The sequence below is a fragment of the Manis javanica genome, chromosome 1 (assembly GCF_040802235.1).
Source record: "Manis javanica isolate MJ-LG chromosome 1, MJ_LKY, whole genome shotgun sequence".
Classification (NCBI taxonomy): domain Eukaryota; kingdom Metazoa; phylum Chordata; class Mammalia; order Pholidota; family Manidae; genus Manis; species Manis javanica.
The window spans coordinates 10,161,169-10,181,626 of record NC_133156.1 but is presented as its reverse complement, the minus strand read 5'-3'; the positions used below and the strand labels follow the sequence as shown (position 1 = coordinate 10,181,626).

The following is a 20,458-nucleotide window of genomic DNA, read 5'->3' as shown; positions in this document are numbered from 1 at the left end:
TTTTTCCTGAACACATCCCCTCGGGCAAGGGAAACAAAATAAAAAATAAACAAACAGAGCTACATTATGCTAAAAAGCTTCTGTGCAGCAAAGGACACTATCAGAACAAAAACACATCCTATAGTATGGGAGAATATATTTGTAAATGACATGTCCGACAAAGGGTTAATATCCAAAATAGATAAAGAACTCACACACCTCAACACCAAAAAAGAAAATAACCCTATTAAAAAATGGGCAGAGGAGCTGAACAGACACTTCTCCAAAGAAGAAATTCAGATGGCCAACAGGCAGTTGAAAAGATGCTCCACATCACTAATTCTCAGGCAAATGCAAATTAAAACCACAATGAGATATCACCTACCCCAGTTAGGATGGCCAACATAGAAAAGACTAGGAACAACAAATGCTGGCAAGGATGCAGAGAAAGGGAAACCCTCCTACACTGCTGGTGGGTATGTAAACTAGTTCAACCATTGTGGAAAGCAATATGGAGGTTCCTCAAAAAACTCAAAATAGAAATACCATTTGACCCAGGAATTCCACTCCTAGGAATTTACCCTAAGAATGCAGGATCCCAGTTTTGAAAAGATATATGCACCCCTATGTTTATCACAACACTATTTACAATAGCCAAGATATGGAAACAGCCTAAGTGTCCATCAGTAGATGAATGGAAAAAGAAGATGTGGTACATATTTACAATGGAATATTATTCAGCCGTAAGAAGAAAACAAATCCTACTGTTTGTGACAACATGGATGGAGCTAGAGGGTATTATGCTCAGTGAAATAAGTCAGGCGGAGAAAGACAAGTACCAAATGATTTCACTCATCTGTGGAACAGAAGAACAAAGCAAAAATTGAAGGAACAAAACAGCAGCAGACTCACAGAAACCAAGAATGGACTAACAGTTGCCAAAGGGAAAGGAACTGGGGAGGGTGGGTGGGAAGGAAGGGAGAAGGGGAATAAGGGGCATGATGATTAGCACACATAACACGGGGGTGGGGGGACATGGGGAAGACAGTATTACACAGAGAAGACAAGTAGTGACTCTATAGCGTCTTACTGGACAGTAACTGTAATGGGGTATGTGGTGGGGACTTGATAATGGGGGGAGTCTAGTAACCACAATGTTGCTCATGTGATTGTATATTAATGATACCAAAAAAAAAAAAAGAAGTGAGAGGTAAAATGAGAAACCACAGATTTGCTTCCATCTAAAATTCCTTATGGTTCCATTACAGATTATTTCAAAGCATTTTAAGTGATTTTTTTTCAAAACCAACAAAGAGCACAAAGGTGAATTTTTGAAACAACAGATCAAGAATTTGAACCAATTCAGAGCTGATTTCATCATTAAAGTTAATGAACCTTTTAAACTGTAGTGCCAACATGAAATTGAAAGTTATTCTTGAAGTCTTTTCATGACTATTCATGGAGAAGAAGTTTTAGGTTCATTAAATTTCCATGCTGCATATTGCAGAAAGTCATAGCTTAAAACCCCATAGCCGAGAAACCTTCTGATTTCTGATTCAAATTAATTTATGTCGATTGTACATTGAGCATTGACCCCCCTATACTGAATTTTATTGCTGTTAACAACCATTTGATCAATAAATATGAGAGATGCCCTCTCAAAAAAAAATTAATTTGTCATGAATTTATAGATATGTAATAGGTATTTTAACCTACAAAGAGTGCAGTAACTAGAGTGATGGCTATTTGTTTTCTACCATGTTTAGTGCCACTGTCTGAGTGAGCACATTTAATAATGTACTTATACATTCATGAAGTATGTTACGGCCACTTACATGTTTATTCCAGTGTGATATGCCATATGGCTTCCTAAAGCTCAAGCACAGTTCAGAGTCTCCAAAGACTTTAATACATTTTTTGAAGGTGATTATTAGAACACAAAAGTTTCTGAAAGGGCATCTGATACAGTGGATATCAAGTTATTTTAGTCAAGGAAATTTTTTGAGAATCTTATAAAGGTTACAGATATTGTCCAAACAAATGCACACTCATACAGAGTTTATAATTTTATAAATTTCAAAGAATACTGAATCCAATCCTTGGAACTCAAGTTAAGTATCGTTACCCTCTTCTTAGGAACCAAAGCCAGGACAGGTGCAGGACTCTGCACTTTGGTGGCTGAGTTGGGCTGAAACCCAAGCCCTTGCTATCTGAGGTCAATACTGTTTTTCCTGCATCGCCTTCAGAGTTGAAAGAGGTGGATGGAACTAAAACACAGGATTAGAATTCAAAGTTCTCATTAGTTATGGAATTAACTCGACATAAGATATAAACTGTAACAACCGCAGCACAATATATTTAGTGGAGAAAAACAAACTATCTGAAGACATAGTCTAAGCACAAGTGGCCAAAGTAAATCCCATAACCTGAGCACAGGTCATCAGTGTAAAGTGGTTGATGGAAGGGAGGTGGGAAAGGGGCAAATTAAGGGAGAGAAGAAAAGGGAAAGGAAGAGCAAAGAAGGGAAGAAAAGAGAAAATGTATTTCCTAGTACAGAATTAAGTATTAGTCCAAAAAAACCATACTTCTACTAAGGTTAACACTGCTCAATAAGGTTAACACTGCTCAATCCACACAAGTAAATGAAAATAGGAAGATGATATGAAATCTGTCATAAAGTAACTATAAAAAGGAACAAATATTCTCTTACCCTGTTTTAACTCTCAGTAAGCTGAGTCGTGGTAAGAGAAAGGCCTGTGTTCAGAGGCACCGCCTGAGGGGTCGTAGACAAAGGTTTTGGACAGAGCTTGTCTCCTCCCGCCCGAGCCGGGGAGCTGGCTGGAGCCAAGATCTCAGGTCTGGGAAGAAAGAAACCATTCTGCATATGAATGAGAGGGAGAAATATCCGGGATTCTAAATAGTGCGAAATTTGGGAGAGGGAAGGACAGAGATGGGGAAGAAGAGGGCAGAGACAGGGTCCAGGGAAGAGGCATCAGGGCCGTGCTTCCTGGAATTCTCTCTTCCTCAGAAGCCCCAAATCTGGAGATGGCTCTGAAGCGCGCAGAATGTTTGATGTGAGCAGTTACTTGACGGGAACCACTGAATGGATGAAGATTCCTTTAGGGTGATGTGGGGGTCAGAACAAAGCTGTGGGTCATAAGAAACCTTTTCCAAGACTCACCCTTCCGGTGATGATGTGAGATGCTAGAATGCCTCCTGACGAGACAAAGAGAAGTGAATGAAGTAGGCTTTGTGACACAGCGTTAGGCTACTGCTGACCTTCTAAGGATTCATTAGAAGTAGGATCCTCTGCTTGGGACCTCCCTTGACTTCAGGTAACTGAAACTATGGAGAGCAGTGCTGGACAGGGAGGGCTCCTGTATTTTCAAAGACGGTGGAATCCTATCTGGAAATGTTAAGCCTAAATTAGTTATCCAAGAGATTGAAATGATGTGGTATAAAACTGCCTGAAGTTACCAAAACCTACTAACCATCTTCTTTGGTATCTTTTCATGTGTGGTTCTTAAGGGTCTGTGATCTGTTTTCTTCAAAAGACTTTATATTTTAAAATATTAAAGAACATTATTAGAAACACGAATTTTAGATACTGAATTTAAATATATATTAGAAATAAGAATCTCAGATATTGAATTTAAATATATCTGTGAAATTCACTCATGCACATGGATTTCATTAAGTTCAATGAAGCAAATAAAATCTGTTGTTATGAAAGGGACCTTTGACAGCTCATAATTACATAAAAATAAATTCATCAGTTGAGAGTAGAAGAAATTAAGATGTCCATGTTGATGGATCTCATAACTAAATTTTTAAGAAACATTTTAAAACTCGGTAACTTTTTCTTATTTTATGTAATTATATTAAAATGGTGAAATTAATTTTGCAGCAACTTGACAGTAACCATTTAATTCTTAACACATCATGAAAGTTAATTTTTAGAAATAGACTAAAATATATTGTATTAAAATCTGTTTAGTTAATTAAGCCATGAAAAATTAAGGTAGCAATTGCAATGGGAATGCAATTTAATTGAAAACCTGAACTAAATTTATAGATTATAAGTAAATGATTGGCTCTAACAATTCTAAGTAGGGATTACAATATTAAACCTCAAAGTGCCATTATGTAAGTTAAAGGTTCATCAAAAAAGTGGAAATTAGTATCTTCTAACTAGGTTTTCAAATAGTGTAATCAAGTTTGGGGTGGAAAAATTTATAGACAAAGAACTTGAAGACTTGAAGTTTCTAACACAGTAATTCAAGTACTATCACCAAAGAATAATATAAGAAAATAGAGGAAATGCTTAAGGTTGATTTAAACAGTCACTTAACTTCACACCTGTTTGTTTGTAGTGAACTCCTATTATGAAACCAAAATACTCTCAATTTTGAAATTGAAGTCCAGACTTAGGATCAATAATCCCTGGTATTCCTTCCTGGCCTTCAGCCCTTCTTTCCCATGGCTGTGTGCCTTCCCCATATCCACAGCTTTCCTGTTCAGAATACCCTCTTTTATTCTTCTGTGGCTAGTTGTTTGCCCCGTCAATCAGCTGTCAAGACTGACTGGGAGGTAAATTAATTTCTGGTCTATGAATAATTCTACCAAAACCCAACACATAGCTCCCTTGTTTCCCACAGTTGTGTCTCAGAATGTTGTAGATGCACAAACAGCCTGATGATGCTCGACTTAGTTGAAACCTCTAGGGAAATAATAATCTGAAAAAAAATTCATTTTCAGAGAACAAAACTTGCTGGGGACAAAAAAAGAAAGACTCATATAATATTTCTACATTTTTAGTCTCAGAATGCAATGCCCACTCTCTATCAGATGTTTCCAAGTAAGTAGACTTTTCACATATAAGATTTTATGAACATCAATTAATTACAAACTTTGCTAACATTTCCATAAAACTGATTAGAATTAGATTAGATAGGATTGGATTATCTGGGCATATACATTTCAAATGCATAATTTACTATTTAATCTTAAAACATTATTACCATTTTTCTAATTAAAAACCATTAATTAGTGTTCTTTATTGTTTTTGTTGTTACAAGTCTCCTTTCTAACTATGTCTATTGAGCCCCTTGAAGGATATTGGATAATCCCAGATCGAGAGGGTAGTGAAGGGCATTCTTGGCAGTGGTAGTAGCAAGATTCTTTTTGGTAAATACTAATCGCCAACAATAGTTAGGACAGGTTTGTGTTGCAGGCTTCACTTAAAAGATAACCTCAAATCAAAATCTGTCACTCAGACATTCATTACAAAAAGGGCAGAAAATAACCATATAGCCAGTTTTGTAAAAAGATTCATTCAAAGCAAATGTGACAATATTCTCCTCGGAAAACTTTGTTAACCATGTTTCACAGACAGGTCCTTCTATGAGGTGCCTTGGAAATCCAGCCCAAAGTTCTGCTCCTGGGATGCTTGATTCTCAATGTTCTAGTGAATCCATGCAATTATGTGAGTATCTTTAAAGCATTTTTAGCCAGTCTATATATCTTAAATATACATAGTTTCTATAACCCATTTTGCTCATTAACAAGCCACATTTTCACCAGTAGAAACCCGTTTCTAACATCCGTTATGCTAACTTCCTGGCTAAATATGAAGAAACTCAAAGTCCTGAATATCAAGGTAGCTGCCCCGAACGCAGTGCTTCTGGGGAGGGAAGGGACACAGGAAACTGGGAGAGTGGCTTCCCGCTGGGCAAGAAGGAGGGAGTCTAACCGTCAGGGAGCACAGATCGGGCTGGTAAACTACTACTTTCTGGTCTGACATGGGACACGTGGACTTCACAATGTGATAACTCAATGAGGTTTACATTATGCTGTGTGCTCTTTATTTTATTTTAAAATTATTTTAAAGAAATAGCTGAATTGATTTTCATATTGAAAGGGTTCAAATTAAATTTAGAATTCTATTTAAAGAGGTTTTCAGATTTAAAAAAAAATCCCAAATCACTTGATATTTTAAGATAGAATCAGCAATATCATCAATCTATACTCCTCTCAGATGCAGCTCTGAGAAGTTTCTGAAGAAAATACTTCATCATGTAAGAAAGAGTGCATTATATAATCATTGCCCAGCTTCCCACAAAGGTGTTCTGTTTCTTCTCCTAGATATCTCCTTGAGTAGTATGATCATTAACTTAATAATTTAATAATAACAATAATATGCAAAATTTGTTATAGTTTATAGCCAATATGGAATAGAAAAATGGAAGAGATAATTCCAAATAAAATAAGAAGAATGCACTCCAGCCTAGTTTACTAATGAAAAGCAACATGCAGGAGTCTGGTTCAGTTAAAGGATATTCCACTCTGGGCTTGTAAGTCTAGACATATCTTAGCAATTTTATCTTTTATTCCTATGAAAATAAATAAATACAATATTAGGAATCACAAGATAAAGTTTGGTGAAAGGGACTTTCAAAGTTGCCATTAAATGGAGCAAAGATATTGCACAGAGACACTGAGGTACTATGTCTCATTTCTTTCTTGGTGAAAGTTTCATCTTTCTGACTAACTTTGTTTCAAGAAATAGTACAGATAGATGTTTGTTTGCCCTAGAAGGTAAATGTCAAGTCAGGAGAGGCATCAGTTCTTCCTGAATTGCATGTAAAATCCAAGCTGAAAGGATCATGGTACAGCTCAGAGCGAAGCTTCTCCATCCAGCCATACCACCTCACTCGGATGTCCAGTTTCCAGGCATCTGTGTCCCCATTTCCACCCCAAAGACCACTCCCGCCCCCAACTAGGACCAGGGGCAGTGGAGGTCAGGAGAAAGCAAGCTGAAACACACCACATTCATATGATTAAATTTTGTGCCGGCTTCACTTTTGTTAAGTTTCAAAGTCATGAACTGTGTAGCATGTGTGTGTGTGTGTGTGTGCGTGTGTGTGTGTATGTGTGTGTGTGTATGTGTGTGTGACCTCTTACCGTTGTCTCAGCCAGTAATCACCACAGCAAACTAGGCCTTGGACAAACTTATATGGTGTGCTGGCAAGGTTTTATTAACTTTCTGTTGCTTTAAAGCACCCACAGAGACAACAAAATATACGATTTTTGTCCAGTTGTTTGGCTGAGTACCAGTTGTGTCTAAATGGTTTCTTGTAGCTCTTCTTCTATAATAAATAAACCATAGCTTTTGCTCACAGTGCACATTACCCAGAGGCCCCATGCTGAGGGAGTAAGGTCAAGGGTTTATCAGCTCAGTATGAGAAAACAGTGGGCACTTCAGCAATGTTCTTTCTTTGGATTGCTCACAAATGCTACTGAAGAGATTACCTAAAATTGTGATCTCGGTGACTCTTTTATAGAAGTGAAGGATGAAATTATTGTCTAAAACTCACCAGTTTTTTTCCCAGCTGTATTCAAGAGGCTAGCAAATTGCTTTCTGGTGTTAACAGTGGCATAGGAGAGCTAGTGAACAAGCAGGTGAATGCACACCTCGCCATCACCACAGCGCTAATCAATGTGGATGAAAAGGGAAGGACATTTCCCTTTTTGAAGTTATTTGGAAGAGTTGGAAAAATTAGAGTCACAATAATAGATATGCACACTAATAATAAAACTCTGAAGAAATATACATGAATGAAACCAACTAAATCCTTCAAAAATGCTAGCAATGGTTGATTAATGGGTATTGAAATTTGTTTGCAAGTTTCTATCTTCCAAATGCTCTATAATAACATTAAATTATTTTAAAAATATAAAAAATTAATGTGTTAATATGTAATGTGCTAATATGTATTATACATAGGAAAAATATGTTCAAAAATAATATAACCAATATTTCATATATGGTACATCTGTATACATACCCATATACATAAATATATACATGTATATAGTTAGTGTGTTAAGATCTTTTCACCTGAATAGTAGAAATGCAGGCAACCTTTTCTACATGAATAAACTGAAGTATTATCTTAGTTTAAATGCTGTGTTTAAGAAATCATTTTAGCTTTTGTTTCAATTACTTCTTTATACAATTGCTTCAAAAATCCACCTCTTATAGTTATTTTCTAATATTATATTGCTGCTTTATAACATACCTGGTGAATTTAATAGAATTTAGTTGAATTTTGAAATTTCACATTATTTAAAAATATGTAGTATAGTTACTTATTTCTCAATAATGTATAAACAGAATTCTGGAAGTTCAAATTATCTCATACAATGAAGTGATAATTAAGAAGTTGTTAATTAGTCATTTGCTTTTCCAAAAGTACTAGAAATTGATCCCCTTATTTATATTCAGAAAGCAAAACAAAGAGAAATAGAAAATACCTGACCTCACACATCCAAGATATCATTGCATATTCTTGAAATCTTTTGCACTCATACAGAGATACATTTATTCTTTAAATAAAAGTTATTCTATGAAACTGCTCTATATATGTCTTTTTTATCACTAATAAATCATGGACACCTTTTCAAGTCAACAAAAACTTACCTTCTGTTTTTGATGCAGAGTAGTGTTCCACTGACAACTACACAAAAATTTATTTAACCAATGACTTGTTGATTGGGAACTTCAGTTGTTTACTAGTTTTCACTTCAATTAACAATACTAGGACAATCTCAAAGCTCATCTTTGCAACGTTGCCTAACTACTAAAACAAATTCCTAGTAGCAGATCATTGTTTCAAAATGAGCATGTATTTTAAAAAGGTTTTGGATGTCTGGTGCTAATTTGCCCTCCAGATATCTTGTGCTAATAAACTCTGATTAACAGTTTATGGACTGTCCTTTGTCCAAAATTCATATAATACTAAACACTATCATTTTTTCAGTGTTTGCCAGTCTAAAGGACAGATAACACATCTTGTTCTTATTATCAATTTGTTAGTTATTAAAATGATGGAATATTTTCCTTATATCTATTGGCCATTTATGCTTCTTTGTGTATATATTGACTGTTCATGTCTTTTAGCATCATATTAATAGTTTGCAATTGGACATTTAATTTCCCTTATTAGCTTCATTCTCTAAAATCCCAAGTGTTTAGGGCAATACTTGTCAATGCAGGATTCTTGGCACTGTTTGCATTGGGAATGGACAAGTCTGCATTCGGGGACTATCTGCACACTTCCGGATATCCATCACACAAGGCCCCTAAGAGTCAACAGCACTCCATGCTTCCAACCAAAATGCCCCCACCTCCTTCCAAATACTCCCCAAGAAGGCAAGAGCACCACCCACTTTGGTTGAGAACTATTTAATTAACATTTTTGTTATCCTTCTATTTTTCTTGTTTTACTTCGTTTGTATTGACAATTGTAAATAAAATTCTTATCATTATCTTCTAGCTGTTTTTGAAACTTCTGGTAAATTATTGAATTTTACTTTTAGTACAATACGTAAGACCTTTATTTTTAAGTGATTCATGGTCATTCAAAAGCATTTCCGGTGGGGGATCACCCGTCAGAGACATTGTTCATGATCTATGCTGACAAACCAAGTGTCATAAGTCCAACCAATCTCTCCCCTCAAGTGGCTGGCACAAGACCAAATCAAAGGCTTCCACGGGTGTGTGAGCACATGTGATTAGCACAAACGAATCGTTTTGAGGCGATGGCTTCAGCAGAGTCTGGGAAATCTAGTTCTGAGTTTTCCTGAATGTCTGTGAGAGAAGGGGATAGGAAAAAGTCTGAGTTAGCATATCCAGGGTCCATCAAATTGCCACTTTACTTTTTTATTTTTGTTAAATTATATTTCTCCTTTTCTTTTAATTTTTAATATTTCATTTGTTCCTTTACTTCCTTCATTTTCCCCTCAAATGGCCAGCCAATTATACTAATCTTACTTTTGACAATTTAGGATTTTAAAATTTTACAGTCGGTTTTAATCTAATGATTTTATCATTAGAAGAAAAAATACATTTGTCTCTCAACATAAAGAACAAACCAACTTCTGTAGGTTTTCCCATAACAGAGATCTTTACAGTAGATTTATGTCCTTCTCTATTCCCTGTAATGCTTAATATTTTTCTTAAATATTTAAGAGTATTTCTAGAGATAATACATGGTGGTAGTACATGGTAGATAATACATGTATTATCTAGAGATAATACATGGATATAGTTTTATAGTCCTCATACATTGGAAAATATTCCTTTTGCCCTTTGGCATAAATGTTATATTAGCAGGAATCAAATCATACTGAATCATAAAACTGCAAATGTATTTATTATTCCCTAGTATTCAGTCTTAACAAAAAAATTCTAAAGTGAAACTGATTCTATTTCCTTACAAATCATGTATTTTTCTTTCTAGATGTAGTCAAGAACTTCTCTTTTTTTAAAATTGAAGTATAGTTGACATACAATATTATATTAGTTTCAGGTATATACCATAATGATTCAACATTTATACACATTACAAAATGCTCACCAAGATAAGTATAGTTACCATTTGTCACCATATCAAAGTATTATAATATTGTTAACTATATTCTCTATGCTGTACTTTTCATCCCCATTACTTATTAATTTTATAATTGAAGTTTATTTTTATGTGAAAGAAAATTTTAATTATCTTATCATTCCTTAATTTACTTTAAAATGGTAATATTTTAAGTACATAATCATGTCTTCCCTCATTTTTTTTTTTTTTTGAGAGGGCATCTCTCATATTTATTGATCAAATGGTTGTTAACAACAATAAAATTCAGTATAGGGGGGTCAACGCTCAATGTACAATCATTAATCCATCTCAAGCCTAATTCTCGTCAGTCTTCAATCTTCTGAAGCATAACGAACAAGTTCTTACATGGTGAACGAATTCTTACATAGTGAATAAATTCTTACATGGTGAACAGTACAAGGGCATTCATCACAGAAACTTTCGGTTTTGATCATGCAATATGACCTATAAACAATCAGGTCAAATATGAATATTCGTTTGATTTTTGTACTTGATCTATATGTTGATCCCCCATTTCTCCTACTATTATTATTATTTTTATTTTTAATAAAATGCTGAAGTGGTAGGTAGATGCAAGATAAAGGTAGAAAACATAGTTTAGTGCTGTAAGAAGGCAAATGTAGATGATCAGATGATCAGGTGTGTGCCTATGGACTAAGTATTAATCCAGGCTAGACAAGGGCATCAAGACATCCACGGATGCAGAAGATTTCTCTCAAAGCAGGGGGGGTGAGGTTCTGAGCCTCACCTCTGTTGATCCCCAAATTCTCACCTGATGGCCCCCCTGCGACTGTGCCTGTCTTAGGTTGTTCCTCCCTTGAGGAATCTTACCCGTCTCTGGCTAACCAGTCATCTTCCGGGGCCATACAGGGAAATGTAAAGTTGGTAAGTGAGAGAGAAGCCATATTGTTTGCAAAGGTTAGCTTTTTACTTCTTTGCAGATTTATGCTCTGTGGCTTCTATGCCCAGCACTTGTCTCGAGGTATCTTTACCACCTGGAGGAATTATGATACTCGGTAAATTCGATATGAGGCACGAATTCTATTTAAGGGTTGTAATTAGGAAGGAAGAAGAAAAGCTATAGATGTAGCATACGAAGGAAACTTGGGAGGATTGATTATTTCTTTGACATATCTTCTTGTATAGTACCTTAAGTATGTATAGGTTTTAAACTACTAACTAATTTGCACACACATATTAACATAATAGGAATACGGTGACATAAACAAAGCAAATCTATAATTACCATCCATCTCCAGTGAAGCCAAGAAAACCATTTAGGCACCCTAGGCATTTGTGAAAATTTATCTATGATATGATAGATATTGTCCAACTGTACTTGAACCATCAGACAAATTAAAGCAGCCCATTTCTGGGATCTGTTCACATCCCATATGTTCTTTTAACCATAGATAGTCTATAGTCATGAGATTTTGGAGTGCTACAACTTGCACCCCTCCCAACTCCTGGTTGAGTTCCAACAGTACAGATCCGGTCAAATTTGTTGTCTCACTGTATGCACATGCCAGCCTAGACATCTCCCTCCTCATTCTTATGGCAAGTCCAGGAGATGGTGGGCTGGATGCAGCCACAACCGCAGCATCGTCTGGATCCCTGTGGAGGCTTTTTGATGATCATCCCCCGGCACAAGTCCTCCAGAGAGTGCTGATGCCGGAAGCTCCTCCTCATATCGTATCTTAGTTCATTTTCTGGGTATCCAAGCTAGGCCTTGATCTCCTGCATAGAAACAAACAGACCCTTTGCCCACACTTTGACATGCCCTCTATACCACTGTGCAGAACTCATTGGAGGTCAGCACACAGTAACTGCTTTTTTTTTTTTTTTTTAATTAAGAGAAAGGAATATTATCAGAAAAGAGTACCTCCATAGCTGATCATCTGACACCCTTTAAGTGATCAACATTAAGGATATTTAAAGCATGCGTTGATCTTTGATTTACCAATAGTTTTATCCTGTTAAGGAGTAATCCCCCTTTTCCTTCTTTCTTTCTTTCTTTCTTTCTTTTTTTTTTTTTAAATTTTTAATCTACACTTACATGAAGAATACTATGTTTACTATGCTCTCCCCTATATCAGGTCCCCCCTAACAACCACATTACGGTTACTGTCCATCAGCTTAGCAAAATGTTGTAGAGTCACTACTTGTCCTCTCTGTGTTGTGCAGCCCACCCTCCCCTTGCTCCCTCCCCCCCATGCATGCTAATCTTAATAACCCCCTTTTTCTTCCCCCCCCTTATCCCTCCCTGCCCACCCATCCTCCTCAGTTCCTTTCCCTTTGGTACCTGTTAGTCCATTTTTGGGTTCTGTAATTCCACTGCTGTTTTGTTCCTTCAGTTTTTCCTTTGCTCCTAGACTCCTCAGATGAGTGACATCATTTGGTATTTCTCTTTCTCCGCTTGGCTTATTTCACTGAGCATAATACTCTCCAGCTCCATCCATGTTGCTGCAAATGGTTGGATTTTTCCACTTCTTATGGCTGAGTAGTATTCCATTGTGTATATGTACCACATCTTCTTTATCCATTCATCTACCGATGGACATTTAGGTTGCTTCCAATTCTTGGCTATTCTAAATAGTGCTGCGATAAACATAGGGGTGCATCTGTCTTTCTCAAACTTGATTGCTGCGTTCTTAGGGTAAATTCCTAGGAGTGGGATTCCTGGGTCAAAAGGTACGTCTGTTTTGAGCATTTTGATGAACCTCCAAACTGCTTTCCACAATGGTTGAACTAATTTACATTCCCACCAGCAGTGTAGGAGGGTTCCCCTTTCTCCACAGCCTCGCCAACATTTGTTGTTGTTTGTCTTTTGGATGGCAGCTATCCTTACTGGTGTGAGGTGATACCTCATTGTAGTTTTAATTTGCATTTCTCTGATAATTAGCGATGTGGAGCATCTTTTCATGTGTCTCTTGGCCATCTGTATTTCTTTTTTGGAGAACTGTCTGTTCAGTTCCTCTGCCCATTTTTTAATTGGGTTATTTGTTTTTTGTTTGTTGAGGCGTGTGAGCTCTTTATATATTCTGGACGTCAAGCCTTTATCGGATCTGTCATTTTCAAATATATTCTCCCATACTGTAGGGTTCCTTTTTGTTCTATTGATGGTGTCTTTTGCTGTACAGAAGCTTTTCAGCTTAATGTAGTCCCACTTGCTCATTTTTGCTGTTGTTTTCCTTGCCCGGGGAGATATGTTCAAGAAGAGATCACTCATGTTTATGTCTAAGAGGTTTTTGCCTATGTTTTTTTCCAAGAGTTTAATGGTTTCGTGACTTACATTCAGGTCTTTGATCCATTTTGAGTTTACCTTTGTATATGGGGTTAGACAATGGTCCAGTTTCATTCTCCTACATGTAGCTGTCCAGTTTTGCCAGCACCATCTGTTGAAGAGACTGTCATTTTGCCATTGTATGTCCATGGCTCCTTTATCAAATATTAATTGACCATATATGTTTGGGTTAATTTCTGGGGTCTCTAATCTGTTCCACTGGTCTGTGGCTCTGTTCTTGTGCCAGTACCAAATTGTCTTGATTACTATGGCTTTGTAGTAGAGCTTGAAGTTGGGGAGTGAGATCCCCCCTACTTTATTCTTCTTTTTCAGGATTGCTTTGGCTATTCAGGGTCTTTGGTGTTTCCATATGAATTTTTGAATTATTTGTTCCAATTCATTGAAGAATGTTGCTGGTAATTTGAGAGGGATTGCATCAAATCTGTATATTGCTTTGGGCAGGATGGCCATTTTGACGATATTAATTCTTCCTAGCCATGAGCATGGGATGAGTTTCCATTTATTAGTGTCCCCTTTAATTTCTCTTAAGAGTGACTTGTAGTTTTCAGAGTATAAGTCTTTCACTTCCTTGGTTAGGTTTATTCCTAGGTATTTTATTCTTTTTGATGCAATGGTGAATGGAATTGTTTTCCTGATTTCTCTTTCTATTGATTCGTTGTTAGTGTATAGGAAAGCTACAGATTTCTGTGTGTTGATTTTGTATCCTGCAACTTTGCTGTATTCTGATATCAGTTCTAGTAGTTTTGGAGTAGAGTCTTTAGGGTTTTTTATATACAGTATCATATCATCTGCAAATAGTGACAGTTTAACTTCTTCTTTACCAATCTGGATTCCTTGTATTTCTTTGTTTTGTCTGATTGCCGTGGCTAGGACCTCCAGTACTATGTTAAATAACAGTGGGGAGAGTGGGCATCCCTGTCTGGTTCCCGATCTCAGTGGAAATGCTTTCAGCTTCTCGCTGTTCAGTATAATGCTGGCTGTGGGTTTATCATATATGGCCTTTATTATGTTGAGGTACTTGCCCTCTATTCCCATTTTGCTGAGAGTTTTTATCATGAATGGATGTTGAATTTTGTCAAATGCTTTTTCAGCATCTATGGAGATGATCATGTGGTTTTTGTCTTTCTTTTTGTTGATGTGGTGGATGATGTTGATGGATTTTTGAATGTTGTACCATCCTTGCATCCCTGGGATGAACCCCACTTGGTCATGGTGTATGATCCTTTTGATATACTGTTGAATTCTGTTTGCTAGTATTTTATTGAGTATTTTTGCATCTACATTCATCAGGGATATTGGTCTGTAATTTTCTTTTTTGGTGGGGTCTTTTCCTGGTTTTGGTATTAGGGTTATGTTGGCTTCATAGAATGAGTTTGGGAGTATTCCCTCTTCTTCTATTTTGTGGAACACTTTAAGGAGAATGGGTATTATGTCTTCTCTGTGTGTCTGATAAAATTCCGAGGTAAATCCGTCCGGCCCCGGGGTTTTGTTCTTGGGTAGTTTTTTGATTACTGTTTCAATTTCTTTGCTTGTAATTGGTTTGTTTAACTTTTGTGTTTCTTCCTTGGTCAGTCTTGGGAGGTTGTATTTTTCTAGGAAGTTGTCCATTTCTTCTAGGTTTTCCAGCTTGTTGGCATATAGGTTTTCATAGTAGTCTTTAATAATTCTTTGTATTTCTGTGGAGTCTGTCGTGATTTTTCCATTCTCATTTCTGATTATGTTGATTTGTGTTGACTCTCTTTTTCTCTTAATAAGTTGGGCTAGAGGCTTATCTATTTTGTTTATTTTCTCAAAGAACCAGCTCTTGGTTTCGTTGATTTTTGCTATTGTTTTATTCTTCTCAATTTTGTTTATTTCTTCTCTGATCTTTATTATGTCCCTCCTTCTGCTGACTTTAGGCCTCATTTGTTCTTCTTTTTCCAGTTTTAATAATTGTGATGTTAGGCTATTCATTTGGGATTGTTCTTCCTTCTTCAAGTGTGCCTGGATTGCTATATACTTTCCTCTTAAGACTGCTTTCGCTGCATCCCACAGAAGTTGGGGCTTAGTGTTGTTGTTGTCATTTGTTTCTATATATTCCTTGATCTCTATTTTGATTTGTTCATTGATCCATTGATTATTTAGTATCATGTTGTTAAGCCTCCATGTGTTTGTGAGCCTTTTTGTTTTCTTTGTAGAATTTATTTCTACTTTCATACCTTTGTGGTCTGAAAAATTGGTTGGTAGAATTTCAATATTGTGGAATTTACTGAGGCTCTTTTTGTGAGCTAGTATGTGGTCTATTCTGGAGAATGTTCCATGTGCACTTGAGAAGAATGTATATCCTGTTGCTTTTGGATGTAGAGTTCTATAGATGTCTATTAGGTCCATCTGTTCTAGTGTGTTGTTCAGTGCCTGTGTGTCTTTACTTATTTTCTGCCCGGTGGATCTATCCTTTGGGGTGAGTGGTGTGTTGAAGTCTCCTACAATGAATGCATTGCAGTCTATTTCCCTCTTTAGTTCTGTTAGTATTTGCTTCACATATGCTGGTGCTCCTGTATTGGGTGCATATATATTTAGAATGGTTATATCCTCTTGTTGGACTGAGCCCTTTATCATTATGTAGTGGCCTTCTTTATCTCTTGTTACTTTCTTTGTTTTGAAGTCTATTTTGTCTGATATTAGTACTGCAACCCCTGCTTTCTTCTCACTGTTGTTTGCCTGAAATATGTTTTTCCATCCCTTGACTTTTAGTCTATGCTTATCTTTGGGTTTAAGGTGAGTTTCTTGTAAGCAGCATATAGATGGGTCTTGCTTTTTTATCCATTCTATTACTCTATGTCTTTTGATTGGTGCATTAAGTCCATTTACATTTAGGGTGACTATTGAGAGATATGTACTTATTGCCATTGCAGGCTTTAGATTCGTGGTTATCAAAGGTTCAAGGTTAGCTTCTTTAGTATCTTACTGCCTAACTTAGCTCGCTTATTGAGCTGTTATATACACTGTCTGGAGATTCTTTTCTTCTCTCCCTTCTTATTCCTCCTCCTCCATTCTTCATATGTTGTGTGTTTTGTTCTGTGCTCTTTTTAGGGGTGCTCCCATCTAGAGCAGTCCCTGTAGGATGCCCTGTAGAGGTGGTTTGTGGGAAGTAAATTCCCTCAGCTTTTGCTTGTCTGGGAATTGTTTGATCCCACCATCATATTTAAATGATAGTCGTGCTGGATACAGTATCCTTGGTTCAAGGCCCTTCTGTTTCATTGCATTAAGTATATCATGCCATTCTCTTCTGGCCTGTAGGGTTTCTGTTGAGAAGTCTGATGTTAGCCTGATTGGTTTTCCTTTATAGGTGACCTTTTTCTCTCTAGCTGCCTTTAAAACTCTTTCCTTGTCCTTGATCCTTGCCATTTTAATTACTATGTGTCTTGGTGTTGTCCTCCTTGGATCCTTTCTGTTGGGGGTTCTGTATAATTCCATGGTCTGTTCGATTATTTCCTCCCCCAGTTTGGGGAAGTTTTCAGCAATTATTTCTTCAAAGACACTTTCTATCCCTTTTCCTCTTTCTTCCTCTTCTGGTATCCCTATAATACGAATGTTTTTCCTTTTATATTGGTCACATATTTCTCTTAGTGTTGTTTCATTCCTGGAGATCCTTTTATCTCTCTCTATGTCAGCTTCTATACGTTCCTGTTCTCTGGCTTCTATTCCTTCAATGGCCTCTTGCATCTTATCCATTCTGCTTATAAATCCTTCCAGGGATTGTTTCACTTCTGTGATCTCTTTCCTGACATCTGTGATCTCCTTCCGGACTTCATCCCACTGCTCTTGCATTTTTCTCTGCATCTCATCCCACTGCTCTTGCATTTTTCTCTGCATCTCATCCCATTGCTCTTGCATTTTTTTCTGCATCTCTGTCAGCATGTTCATGATTTTTATTTTGAATTCTTTTTCAGGAGGACTAGTTAGGTCTGTCTCCTTCTCAGGTGTTGTCTCTGTGATCTTTGTCTGCCTGTAGTTTTGCCTTTTCATGGTGATAGAGATAGTTTGCAGAGCTGGTACAAGTGACCGCTGGAAGAGCTTCCCTTCTTGTTGGTTTGTAGCCTTTTCCTGGGAGAATAGCGACCTCTAGTTGCTTGTGCTGGGCAGCTGTGCGCAGGCAGGGCTTCTGCTTCCTGCCCAGTTGCTTTGGGGTTTATCTCCGCTGTTGCTGTGGGCTTGGCCTGGCTGGGGCTGTTCCTCCAAAATGGTGGAGCCCCATTGGAGGGGGAGCGGCCACGAGGCTATTTATCTCCGTAAGGGGCCTCTGTGCTCCCTGCTGCCCAGGGGGTTAGAGTGCCCAGAGATCCCCAGATTCCCTGCCTCTGGTCTAAGTGACCTGTCCTGCCCCTTTAAGACTTCCAAAAAGCACTCTCCAAACCAAAACAACAACAGCAACAATGAGAGAGGGAACAGAAAGAATGGGAAAAAAAAAGGAAAAAACAAGCGATTTTTTTTTTTTTTTTTTTTGTCCTCAGGTGCCGGTCCCAGGCACCCGCTCACTGGTCCCGCCGCCCTGCCTCCCTAGCACCGGGGTCCCTGTCCCTTCAAGGCTTCCAAAAAGCACTCGCCAAAAAGAGAGAAAAAAAGGGGAAAAACGCGCGATTTCTTCCGTCCTCAGGTGCCGGTCTCAGGCACCCACCCACCGGTCCCACAGGGAAAAACGCGGGATATTCTTTGTCCTCAGGTGCCGGTCCCAGGCACCCGCTCACCAGTCCCGCCGCCCTGCCTCCCTAGCACCGGGGTCCCTGTCCCTTTTAGGCTTCCAAAAAGCACTCGCAGAAAAGAGAAAAAAAAAGGGGAAAAACGCGCGATTTCCTCTGTCCTCAAGTGCCAGTCTCAGGCACCCGCCCTCCGGTCCCGCAGGGAAAAACGTGGGATATTCTTTGTCCTCAGGCGCCGGTCCCAGGCACCCGCTCACCAGTCCCGCCACCCTGCCTCCCTAGCACTGGGGTCCCCGTCCCTTCAAGGCTTCCAAAAAGCGCTCGCCAAAAAGAGAAAAAAAAAAAAAAGGGGAAAAACGCGCGACCTCCTCCGTCCTCAGGCACCGGTCTCAGGCACCCGCCCGCCGGTCCCGCAGGGAGAAACGCGGGGTGTTCTTTGTCCTCCAGCGCCGTTCCCAGGCACCTGCTCACCGGTCCCGCCACCCTGCCTCCCCAGCAACGGGGGCCCGTCCCTCTAAGGCTTCCAAAAAGCGCTCGCCAAAAAAAAAAAAAAAAAAAAAAAAAAACCGCTCCGGTTTCTCTCCACCCGCCGGGAGCCGGGGGGAGGGGCGCTCGGGTCCCGCCGGACCGGGGCTTGTATCTTACCCCCTTCGCACGGCGCTGGTTCCTTGCAGGTGTGGATGTGGTCTGGATGTTGTCCTGTGTCCTGTGGTCTCTATTTTAGGAAGATTTTTCTTTGTTATATTTTCATAGCTCTATGTGTTTTTGGGAGGAGATTTCCACTGCTCTACTCACTCCGCCATCCTCATGTCTTCCCTCATTTTAAGAGAAATTTTCTCATCTTTTTCCAGTGCTACATCTCTTTCTCTATAAGTTCCATTTTTAACTTCCTCTAAGCTCCCGTTTATTTACTTACTGTATGTTCAGACTCTATCATCTAAGTAGTTTGTACTTGCTCTCCTAAATACAAGTGTGTCTTGTCTTTCACTTCCATGTTGTGGAGAAGAATTATTCTTATTCAGTCTTGCATGGATTTTGTTTTCCTTTCTACTTAAGTGCTGGTAATACCTGATTTATCATTCACCCAAAGACGCTAGGCCTCTCTTGTGCTCTGTTAAATTTTATTGCTGTCAGACAGGCACAACTGAGACCTGCTAGTTCTCAAATCATCCTTCATGATAGAAAACACAAGAGAGATTTTAATGAGTTGTTTTGTGGTACTAATAGCAAATAATTAAAGGACAAAAAAATAAGAGAAAATAATTTCGAAATGAAAACATCAAATAGATAAAATGGGTGAAATGAGATGAAATGAATAAATGGGGAAGAAAATAGTGGTGGATAAAAAGATAGTAGAGAGTAAGAGAAAGTGAAGAGAGAGCATAATATAACACAAAACAGAAAAGAGTAGGAAAGAGAGAGAAGATGAAATAAAAATGTCTGTTAATATGAAAATGAGGAGAAAAGAGATGAGAATTAAGAATGACAATGACAGTATAACTTGCATGCTTTTAGAATTTCTTAATTAAAACAATTTTACAATTATATTAAAAGTGATTAACTTAAGACCTAGTGAAATTTAACAGTGGCACAAGACCATGACAATAATTTTAATTATTCTAGATTAAGATTATGAAACGTGAGAAATGGGTAGGGGTTTCATCTATGAAAAATTCAATGAAAATATTCAGTGAAAGAGAAGAAATGTAGAAAGCTAACAGGAATATGAATAAAAGTATATTATTCTATGGGATAAATAATTGTCAAGAAATAACAGATTTTGTCAAATTGCAATTATTACTTTCACACACTGTGGTACATCTACCATACTGAAAGAGAAAGACACAAAAGGTCTTAGGGGCATAGAGTCCACTCTGTTTCTTTGTCTGACCGCTCCCAAGATGTTTATGCACTGCAAGAGTCTGGGTAATTAAATTTTTTATCACATAATCATAATGACTTAACTGAAACAAAGGAAAATTGAAAAAACCTGTAGAAAGGTAAGCATGCCTGTGGATAAAATTGCAATATTTCCAGAATCT

The 20,458-nt window shown here is 37.8% G+C and overlaps 1 long non-coding RNA gene across 1 annotated transcript; it reads left to right on the top strand.

Moving 5' to 3' along the window:
• The first annotated feature begins 3,263 nt into the window (after positions 1 to 3,263).
• On the top strand, positions 3,264 to 9,194 carry LOC140847243 (uncharacterized). The gene is made up of 3 exons (XR_012127066.1): positions 3,264 to 3,314; positions 5,371 to 5,464; positions 9,037 to 9,194. It is a non-coding gene; the product is annotated as an uncharacterized lncRNA (long non-coding RNA).
• The last annotated feature ends 11,264 nt before the right edge of the window (positions 9,195 to 20,458 follow it).